At 38.3% G+C, this 9,051-nt stretch overlaps 1 non-coding gene across 1 annotated transcript; it reads left to right on the top strand.

The window, feature by feature from the left end:
- Window positions 1-1,730: 1,730 nt before the first annotated feature.
- On the top strand, window positions 1,731-1,837 carry LOC141722710 (small nucleolar RNA R71). Its single transcript, XR_012575714.1, has one exon. It is a non-coding gene; the product is annotated as a small nucleolar RNA R71 (small nucleolar RNA).
- The last annotated feature ends 7,214 nt before the right edge of the window (window positions 1,838-9,051 follow it).

Raw genomic sequence — 9,051 nt, 5'->3', positions numbered from 1 at the left:
GAAGCGTTCAGATATTATAATTGCTCGTTGCTATCTTCATCATCACTGTCAAATTCCCCCACTAAGGCCTTTTCCAATGCATCAGACATTAGCATGTGATCGAGTTCCGAAGTAACCGCAGAATCAATCACATCCACTTTTAAGCACTCCTCATCTTCTGTAGGGAATTTCATTGCCTTGAATACGTTGAAGGTCACATCCTGATCTTGAACCCGTATAGTAAGTTCTCCTTTTTGCACATCTATCAAGGTACGACCAGTCGCCAAGAAAGGCCTCCCCAAGATTATGGGAATCTTTTTATCTTCCTCAAAATCCAGAATAACAAAATCTGCAGAAAAGAAGAGCTTATCCACCTTGACGAGCACATCCTCAACTACGCCCCTTGGGTAAGTAATGGAACGGTCCGCCAATTGTAGCGACATGTATGTGGGTTTTGGATCAGGTAGATCCGGCTTTTTAAAGATCGACAACGACATCAGATTAATGCTTGCTCCCAAATCACAAAGGCACTTGTCAAAAGTTAGATTGCCAATGGTGCAAGGAATGGTGAAGCTTCCTGGATCTTTCAGTTTTGGTGGTAACTTTTGTTGCAGAACCGCGCTGCATTCTTCCGTGAGAGCAACGGTTTCAAGGTCATCCAGTTTCACCTTCCTTGAAAGAATAGTCTTCATAAACTTCGCATAACTAGGCATTTGTTCCAGAGCCTCAGCGAAAGGTATATTGATGTGAAGTTTCTTGAACACCTCCAGAAACTTCCCGAACTGTCTATCCAGCTTTTGTTGCTGCAATCTCTTAGGAAAAGGTGGTGGAGGATAGAGCTGTTTCTCCCCTGTATTAGCCTTAGGCAGAGTGTGTTCAACAGTAGTCTTCCTTGGTTCCGCCGCTTTCTCCTTTTGCTTAGATTCTTCATCTCTAACTTCAGCTTCGACTTCTTTTGCCTTTTCAGCATCAGCTACCTTTCCAGACCTTAAGGTAATAGCCTTGACTTGCTCGTTAGCTTCCTTCCTGCCTGGTACTTCCGTGTCACCGGGAAGAGTGCCAGGTTGACAATTGAGCACTGCATTGGCTAATTAACCGATTTGATTTTCCAAGGTCTTGATAGAAACCGCCTGACTCTTGCACAACAGCTTAAGTTCCTCAAAATCAGCACTAGTAGGTGCAGCTGCACTTCCCTGTTGAGGATATAATTGTCTTGTAGCATACTGCTGTGGTTGCTGGAATCCAGGTGGGTTAAACTGTTTACTCACTCCTTGCTGATATGGTGGCTGAATAGCATTCTGATTATTTCCCCAGCTGAAATTTGGATGATTTCTGTTGTTAGGATGATAGGTCGCTGGCACAGGCTGCTGTTGTCGCTGATAATTATTCATATACTGAACAGATTCGTTGACAAGAGAACACTGATCCGTAGCATGAGAACCTGCACAAAGCTCACAAACCATAGCTATATGATTAACTCCATACGTAGCCAAAGAATCAACCTTCATTGATAGCGCTTGGAGCTGGGCTGCAATAGCGGTGGCTGCATCAACTTCCAGAATACCTGCTACCTTGCCTGATGCATCCTCTGAGTTGGGTTTTGATGCTCATTTGCAGCCATCGTCTCAATAAGATTGTACGCCTCAGTATAGCTTTTAGCCCATAAGGCGCCTCCAGCTGCTGCATCGAGCATGGGCCGAGATTGAGCCCCCAAACCATTATAAAAACCAGTGATTACCATGCAATCTGGCATTCCATGATGTGAACATTTTCTCAACATTTCCTTGTAGCGTTCCCAAGCCTCGCACATAGATTCTGTAGGTTGCTGCGCAAACTGAGTAAGAGCACTCCTCATAGCAGCAGTCTTTGCCATTGGATAAAACTTTACCAGAAACTTTTGCGCAAGATCTTGCCACGTAGTGATGGACCCAGCTGGTTCAGAATGTAACCAGTCTTTAGCCTTATCCCGCAGTGAGAATGGGAAAAGCCTCAACTTGATAGCCTCATCAGTCACGCCATTATACTTAAAAGTGCTGCAGATCTCGACAAAATTCCTTATGTGCATGTTGGGGTCTTCAGTTGCCGCTCCTCCAAAAGAAACAGAATTCTGCACCATCTGAATAGTGCCTGGCTTGATTTCAAAGGTGTTAGCTTGAATAGCCGGATGAAGGATGCTTGACTGAATGTCATCAATTTTAGGCCGAGAAAAATCCATAAGAGCTGGATCAGCTTGAACAATATGATCTCCCATGTTTACTGGTTCTTTCTGCTCAGTTCCTGAATCCGAATCCTCAAAATCTAACTTCTCCGGTGTATCAAGAACTTCGTCTTTTCCTTCAGCTGTATCTAATGTCCTCTTGCGAGCACGAGAACGAGTTTGCATAAACGCTTGCTAAAGTACCTAAAACACAACCGAAAAGAGTAATTAACTACTACGTCCTAATCAATGAGTCCTAATGACCAATGATGGTAAGTACATAAACTAAACAAATATGCCGAGTCCCCGGCAGCGGCGCCAAAAACTTGTTAGGGCGAAATCACGCACTAATATTCACGCAAGTATACGCGTTCGCAAGTAATATAGAATACTTTCTAGTTCGTTCCCTCAGAGACTCAGACTAAGTTATTGTCTAATTAAACTCACTCACCAATGTATGATTACTTCTCAATATTAAGATAATAACACTTAAAATTATTGATTAAATATTAACTATAATTAACTACTTAATTAACCACTTAACTAACACTTCAATTTATCAATAATAAAACACTCATGAGATCACAACTTCATTATTACTTCCTTCTATAGCCATTGTTATTACCTTTAGCATGTAACAGTGATGATATTAATCGAATAACACAAAACTGATAAAAGCCAACTTTCATTGTACTAATACCCTTCTACCAAACATCCACAATTAAGATAGAAGTTGAATAGTCATCAATTATGTTGAGTTCCTATATGTCTACAGAAATTGACAACACAACGATTTAAGCACAAGTTATTCCTTTTGATTACATAGGGCAAATAAAACTGTTAGAGTTACCCACTAATCATGCACAACGTACATGAACCTATGCTAGCATGGCAAGTTCTAAATCTCAAGATCCACCGTCGCTTCACAAGAGATTAACACCCTATCTTATATGTTCGCGATGCACATAAGACGAATACGCACAACCAATACTAGATATCATGCAATCATCACATACTAAAGTATTAAACAATTAACTAAAGAATTTCATAATAAATCCGTTGCAACCCCATGATCACGATTAGCCCATAATAGAACTTATCGCCATCATGGGTTCATATGAAATCATGATAAACAAACACAAGAAAATAACAACTAAACTAATTATATTAAAACAGAGTACGTCACAAGAGTAATAAGTCAAAGCAAGAAAACTAGCATCCAACGTTACAACGAAACAAGAATCACAAGAATATATGCTTCCTCTTCGTTGCTGTGTGCTAAATCGGTCTTCTTCCTTATCTCCTTTGCTTCTTGCAAAACACAATCTAAAACATAATCCCCTCTTAATTCTCTGTGAAAAACGTCTCAAATCTACTTATATAATAGTCCCATAAAACTCAGATTACATAGAAGTTGGAAGCCAAACAGAAGTAGAAGTCTAAAATAATATATCTTTTTCCCCGACCCTGCGCGGCCGCTCAGCATTTCTGCGCGGGCGCGCAAGGCTGCTGCGTGGCCGCTCAGCATTGTTGCGCGGGCGCGCAGGACCCTACTGGAAAATTTCCAGTTTTGCTCCGTTTCTTCGCTGTAATCTGCCCGTTCTTTTCCTCTCGCAATGGTGAACACATGCCAAGGCTTATTCTTGATGATTCCTCCTCCGAAATGCAACTAATACCCTGAAATGCATAAATACTAGAAAAACGCATCAAATACACAAAATACTTGATTTCAAGACACCAATTTAAGCCATTTTAAGACGTTCTAAGTGGTATAAAATGCCACTTATCACCTGCACACTCCCCTCTTTGGTTTTGGTGGATTTTATAACTGGCATCTTTTGAGAGATACCAGAGGGGGCTTTCTTTGATTTGGATTTTAAAATATTTGCAGGTTTGGTAGCTTGGGTAGGAAACTGTTGGGTCATTGACACAGTTGCCATAGCCACACTAGAATTCAAAGAGATTTGTTAGGTTGGAATAGTGGTAGGGATAGATGAACTTACCTCACTTACCTGAGGTGCTTCCATTACATGGAAATAGAACAGTGGCACCTCCTTGTGATGATTGGCCCTGTTCAAATCTGCAATGAGCCTTCTCTCTTGAACCCAACAATCTAATTTGTTGTTAGGGTTCTCAAGCACAATATTCTCAGAGAGATGGTTAGCTAACATCATAAAGAATCTAGCATAATACACATTTTTACCTCTCTTATTTAACTCTCCTAGTTTAAAACCCAACTCAAACAAAACAAGGTCACTGAAATTATAGAATTTATCTGTAACTAGCATGTAGAGCATGGAGATATTGACTAAATCAAAATTACTGATTTTACCTGAAAATACCTTAGTCACTACATCACACATAAAACTCCATTCCTTCCTAAGACCCAATCTCCTAATATCACTTAACTTATAAGTAGAAAGTGCATAGTTCATGGAATTAAGCATATTGATTATATCAGTGTTAGTGTGTGGTGAGGTCACAGTGTTATCAGGAATCTTGAAACATGCTTTTATAACATCACTGTTGATACAAAATTCTTTACCTTTAATGGTTAGAGTAATGGTCTTATCTGTTGAGTTGTATATAGCAGTGGTCCACATCTCTTCAACAACTTCACAAAAGATTGTGGGAGATTCGAGCATGGCATGACTAAGCTTGCAACTCTTCACAAAGTCCATAATCTTGTGATAGTCACTAGATTGCTGAATACCCTTGTTTACTAATGCAGTGAAATTGTTCTTCTCATAAATAAACCCAGTTTGAGACATAATCTTGACAACTGACACCATTGTTAGAGAATAAAAGCTTGAAGAGAGAGAGAGAGAGAGAGCAAGTGCTTTGAGAGAGAAAGAAATTTGAGCAGTTGATTTGAGAATGATAAAAGAAGAGCAATGAAATGAAATAAGCTTTTATACTATCTCAAAATTAACTGTTAAAAAAATAATAAAGTAAAATAAAGTAACCAATGAAAATTGCCTAAAATAGTCGTTTAAAAATAAACTGTAAAAATTCCACCCATTATCCGTCGTGTTATGCTTATAAACTGTAAGTATACTCGATGGATAATGTGCAGGGAATTAACGGCTGAGATTAAGACAATTCGACTGATGAGGATAAACTGTTATCCGTCGAGTCATAAAATATTTCAGAAAAATAATTGATTTTTATTAGAAAATAGCATACCGACGAATGATCAAACTCGATGGATAAAGATCATCCGTCGAAATACAAATTTTGACTTAGCCAAAATTTCATCCAAGACTGAAAAGTCAATTAAATTTCTGGTTGCATTTCAACTAGCAAATTATTTCATAAAGATTTAAGAATAATTAAGCATACCTAACTCACTTACCAACCTTGTAAAGGTGGATTCATCCAGTGGCTTGGTAAAGATATCTACAAGCTGCTTCTCACTTGGAACAAAATGTAGCTCCACAGTACCATTCATCACATGTTCCCTTATGAAGTGGTACTTGATATCTATGTGCTTTATTCTTGAATGTTGTACTGGATTTTCAGTGATGGCAATTGCACTTGTGTTATCACAGAAAATAGGAATCCTCTCAACTTGCAAACCATAGTCTAGCAATTGATTTTTCATCCATAAAATCTGTGCACAACAACTGCCAACAACAATATATTCAGCTTCAGCTGTAGAAGTAGAAACTGAATTTTGCTTTTTACTAAACCAGGACACAAGCCTGTTTCCTAGAAATTGACAAGCTCCTGTTGTACTTTTTCTATCAATTCTACAACCTGCATAATCTGCATCTGAATAACCAGTTAGATTAAAACCAGAATCTCTAGGGTACCAAATGCCAAGTTTTGGTGTTCCCTTGAGATACCTGAAAATTCTCTTAATAGCTATTAGGTGAGATTCTCTAGGATCAACCTGAAATCTAGCACATAAATATGTAGCAAACATTATATTTGGCCTACTAGGTGTTAAGTATAGAAGTGAGCTAACCATACCCCTATAACTTGAAATATCCACAGACTTTTCAGTAGTGTTTAATTCAAGCTTAGTTGCAGTAGCCATGGGAGTTTTTGCATATGTGAAATCCATTAGATCAAACTTCTTTAAAAGATCAAAAATATATTTAGTTCGACTAATGAATATTCCATCACTAGCTTGCTTAACTTGCAAACCAAGAAAGTAAGTTAGTTCTCCCATCATACTCATTTCATACTTACTTTGCATCAATTTGGCAAACTTTTTGCAAAGTTTCTCATCTGTAGAGCCAAAAATAATGTCATCTACATAAATTTGAACAAGTATACCAGAGCCATTAATATTTCTAAAGAATAAAGTTTTATCTACAGTACCTCTTGGGAAATGATTTTCCAAAAGGAACTTTGATAAAGTGTCATACCAGGCTCTAGGTGCTTGTTTTAGTCCATAAAGTGCTTTCAAAAGATAGTAGACATGATCTGGAAAATTTGGATCTTCAAAACCAGGGGGCTGACTGACATAGACTTCCTCCTCCAAATCTCCATTCAGAAAGGTACTTTTGACATCCATTTGATAGACCTTGAAATTAGCATGGGCTGCATAGGCTAAGAAAATTCTGATGGCTTCAAGTCTTGCAACAGGAGAAAATGTTTCATCAAAATCTATTCCTTCTTATTGACAATAGCCCTTAGCAACCAATCTAGCTTTGTTCCTGACTACTATGCCATTTTCATCCATCTTATTTCTGAATACCCATTTGGTTTCTATTGGATTCTTTCTTTTAGGCTTAGGTACCAGCTTCCATACATTATTCCTTTTAAATTGGTTTAGCTCCTCCTGCATAGCTAAAATCCAATCAGGATCCAACAAAGCTTCTTCTACCTTCTTTGGTTCTTCTTTGGAAATAAAGCTGCTATATAGACATTCTTCTTGAGTTGCTCTCCTGGTTTGAACTCTAGAAGAAACATCACCAATTATGAGCTCAAATGGGTGATCTTTTCTCCATTTTCTTTGTTGAGGTAGATTAGCTCTTGATGAAGAGGCCTCATTGTTGTCTTGATGTGTGATTGAGTTTTGATTGTTAGAAACTCCCCATGAGTTTGTGGATCTTTGATTTGAGAAAGGGGAACTTTCTATAGGTGATCTATCTTGACTTCCTGCTTCTCCTGATAACCCGAAGGATGGTAAATTTTGAGTACCGACGGATGAAGCAGGTTGTCTTCCGACGGATAAGGCAGATTGTCTCCCGACGGATGAAGCATTTTGCAATTCGACAGATGTTGAATTTTGTGCTTTATTGGTAGTAGATTTTTCTGCATTATCCTTTGATATTGTTTCTTGATCACTTTCATCATCACTGTCATTACTAACCATCTCCACATTGTCAAATTTGAGGCTCTCATGGTAATCTCCATCTTGAAGTCCTTCAATCTTTTTATCATCAAACACAACATGTATTGATTCCACAAAAATGTTGGTTCTTAGATTATAGACTCTATATGCTTTACCAACATCATATCCAACAAAAAATCCTTCATCTGCTTTAGCATCAAATTTCCCATTTTGATCAGTTTGATTTCTCAGAATATAGCATTTGCAGCCAAAGACATGAAGAAAATTTAGAGTTGGCTTCTTGTTCTTGAACAATTGATAGGGAGTAATGCATCTTGCTTGATTAATCAGGGAAATATTCTGAGTGTAGCATGCAGTATTTACAGCCTCAGCCCAGAAATATGTTAGCAGTTTAGATTCTTCAAGCATTGTCCTGGCAGCTTCAATAAGTGATCTTTTCTTCCTTTCCACTACTCCATTATGTTGTGGAGTTCTTGCTGCTGAAAACTCATGCAGAATCCCATTTTTCTCACAAAATGCTCTCATGACAGAATTCTAGAACTCAGTTCCATTGTCACTCCTGATTCTTCTAACTTTGAAATCAGGATGATTATTGACTTGCCTTACGTGATTGATGATGATTTCACTAGCCTCATCTTTAGACTTTAGGAAATATGTCCAAGAGAACTTTGAGAAATCATCTACAATTACTAGGCAAAATCTTTTCCTTAAAATGGACAACACATTGACTGGTCTAAACAAATCCATGTGTAGCAGTTGTAAAGGTTCTTCAATTGTTGAATCAAGTTTCTTCCTGAATGATGCTTTAACCTGCTTCCCTTTTTGGCAGGCATCACACAGTCCATCCTTAGAAAACTCCACTAGAGGAATGCCTCTAACCAGTTCTTTCTTTACTAGCTCATTCATGGTCTTGAAGTTTAGATGGGATAACTTCTTGTGCCATAGCCAACTTTCATCCTGACTTGCTTTATTGAGAAGACAAGTAACAGATTCTGCATTAGATGAGTTGAAATCAGCTAGGTACACATTTCCCTTTCTCACACCAGTGAGAACCACTTTGTTGCTTCTTTTGTTAGTTACAACACAGGCTTCTGAGTTGAAAGTTACTGAGTTGCCTTTATCACAAAGCTGGCTCAACAAGTTGTGTTTGAGACCATCCACTAAGGCAACCTCCTCAATGATGACATTGTCCTTTGAAATAAAGCCATATCCCACAGTATAACCTTTGCTGTCATCTCCAAAAGTAATACTTGGGCCAACTCTCTCCTTAAACTCTGTGAGCAGGGTAGAATCACCAGTCATGTGTCTTATACAACCACTATCCAAGTACCAAAGATTCTTTCTATTTCCCTGCACACATCAAAATCAAATCAAGTTGATTTTGATACCCAAGTTTCCTTGGGTCCTGCCTTGTTAGCTTTCTTTTTCTGTTTCTTAGGCTTTATCTCATTTGACTTGGGGATATAAGATTCATCCTTAGTCATTTGAGTTGGGCCTTTGAAACCATTCATTGCAACAGAATTATTATGCAAATTATAATCAGCAGGGAATGGCATGTTATTAGTGA

Source organism: Apium graveolens, chromosome 4 (assembly GCF_009905375.1).
Source record: "Apium graveolens cultivar Ventura chromosome 4, ASM990537v1, whole genome shotgun sequence".
NCBI lineage: Eukaryota > Viridiplantae > Streptophyta > Magnoliopsida > Apiales > Apiaceae > Apium > Apium graveolens.
This window is presented reverse-complemented; position numbering and strand designations above follow the sequence as displayed.